Raw genomic sequence first — 2,612 nt, 5'->3', positions numbered from 1 at the left:
ATCCATGTATGAGTGAGGTTCCCACCAGTGGTTGAAATTATTTTGGTAGAATTGAGTGCCATATAATCAAATTCTTGTCCATATTGCATCCTGCAAACATTAGGCACAAAACCCTAGTAGCACTTTTTTTTTTATAAAAAGAAGAAAAAAAATAAAAAGATAAAAAGATAAAAAAATATATACAATCAAGTCAAACTTAATCAGTTTACACTACTAGATAAGTTAAACCACGAGTCCCTGGCAATGGCGCCAAAAACTTGTTAAGTCCCTGGCAAGTGTACCAGATCGTTATCAAGTAATATAAACGGATAAATCCGAGTATCATTTCCCAAAGGACTCTTAGGCCTTAACTTTCATGCACTAGTAAAAAATTGGAATTATACAGCGCACATTATGCCACGGTTCACCAGAAACCGCAACATAATGTTGCACGGTGGCAGTTTTGTAAATAAATCGAACTTATATGCCGCGGTTCCCCACTTAACCGCGACATATACCCAGTCAACCATCACCTTTAACGCCACGTCAGGAAAAAAAATTTAATAATAGGGGAATATGTAGCGGTTCTCAGACCAACTGCAGCATATACCCCTGTAACCTCCTGACATTACCCATTAGTCAGCCCCTGCAATAAATTCGCAGGGGAATATGCCACGGTTGGTCAGAGAACCGCGACATATTACCCTGCCAATTTATTGTTGGGGCTGACTGATGGGGAATGTCAGAAGGTAGTAGGGGGAATAGGCCGCGGTTGCTCAGAGAACCGCGACATATTTCCCCTGCTACCTCTGACATTCCCCAAAAGGCAGTTGAGGGATTCTAAACGTTAGGGAATAGGCCGCGGTTGACTAGAGAACTGCGGCCTATTCCTTGATCTGAGTAAATTTTAAAAAAAATCAGAGAATATGTCGCAGTTGGGCGCCCAACCGCGGCATATAGTTTAAAAAAAATTTCAAAAATGCCATTATGAATTATTTTTTTTAAATGAATAGGCCGCGGTTAATTGTAGAACCGCGACATATTCTCCTTTATGCCGCGGTTAAGTGTAGAAACGCGGCAAATTCTCTTCTGAAGGTTAAAAAAAACTTTGAACAGTTTTCGTCCTCACGCAATCAGTTTCAGAAAACGAAACCTCAACGTCTCCGTCGTGTCGCCTCTCTGTTGCGAGCTTTCCTCCATTGGCGCTAGCCATCCTCTCACGCGAGCTTTCCTCCATTACGCCAACCATACTCTCTGATGCAAGCCATCCTCTCCGCGCACCCGTGCTTCTCCGCCGCGACTCTTCTTCTCTGCCGTGCCAACCAGGTTTGATATCAATATTTGTTTTATGCGATTCATTTACCCGTTCTGCTTAACCTGATTGATTGGTGGATGAAATGTTCTTGCAATTGATTTCTGGTTTTATGCCATTCGATTCCATTTCAATAGCAATTTATGGGTGTGATGTTGTGCATGTTGAGTTTGGTTAGGTTGGCCCAAAAGTTCCCTACAACACCCAGACCCAAAAGTTCCCATTTCAAAAATTACCCTCTATAAAAAAATCTTAACTTAATTATGTAATAATAGAATAACACATCTATAAATAAAAAAATAATATAAGATGAATGGAAAAGGTTTATGGGTTTTTACAAAATATATTAATTGTGACTAAATTTCTTTAGAGATAAAAAGTTTTGATGGTAAAAAATATCATTTATTCTATATTTTTAGTTTGGAATAATACTTTATAATAGGAATTAAAAAGTAATAATAATAACATGTTTATATTTAAAATTTTAAAAATAATGAATATTTTAAAATTTTAAAATTTTCAATAATAAAGAATTGATCATTTGAATGCTTATTATTAATTGTATGATTGTATGATTGTATTACTAAATTGATTGTATGATTGAATTGATAATTTTATATAGAAAATTGTATAATTGTAATTTTGTAAAATTTAGGAATGGATCGAAATTTCATTAATTTACCACGTATTAGTGCTGAGTACGAGAGAGGTGTAGAGGAATTTATACAATTTGCGCAACGTAATGAGGGGATAAGTGATGATGAAGTGAAGTTTAGATGTCCTTGTGTGAACTGTTTGAATGGGAGAAAGTTGAACGCAACCCAAATTAGAGAACATCTTATCTGTAATGGTTTCCTAAGATGTTATACAACATGGATATGGCACGGCGAAGAAATGTACTTTCCGACTGACTCGCAAACTGAAAATGTTACTAACTCCACCATGGAAGAAGATCGACCGGATGAAAACAAATTGGAGGACATGATCCGCGATGTTGGCGCAGAAAATTTTGCCAAAGCTCATGTGTATGACACGATATCGACTGATGCGGAAACACCTTTTTTGGAAGCACACAAAGCCATTGTTAAGAATAAAAATCCAAGACAATCAGAGAAATGGCAGTTGATGGAGCATAACAAAACATTTATGTCTTGGTTCAAATATGAAATTGACAAAGAGCCACATTCTTCTCAAACTTTATTGTGGCTTGCAAATGGTTTGAAGTTTGATGTCGTGTGTTGTACAGGTTATGAAGTCAATAATTGCACATTTTATACGAAGACTTTGGATGATAAAAGCACAGTACAAAATAGTGGAGTCA

Source organism: Vigna radiata, unplaced genomic scaffold (genome assembly GCF_000741045.1).
Source record: "Vigna radiata var. radiata cultivar VC1973A unplaced genomic scaffold, Vradiata_ver6 scaffold_238, whole genome shotgun sequence".
NCBI classification, from domain to species: Eukaryota; Viridiplantae; Streptophyta; class Magnoliopsida; order Fabales; family Fabaceae; genus Vigna; species Vigna radiata.
Note: the sequence above shows the minus strand (reverse complement) of the source record.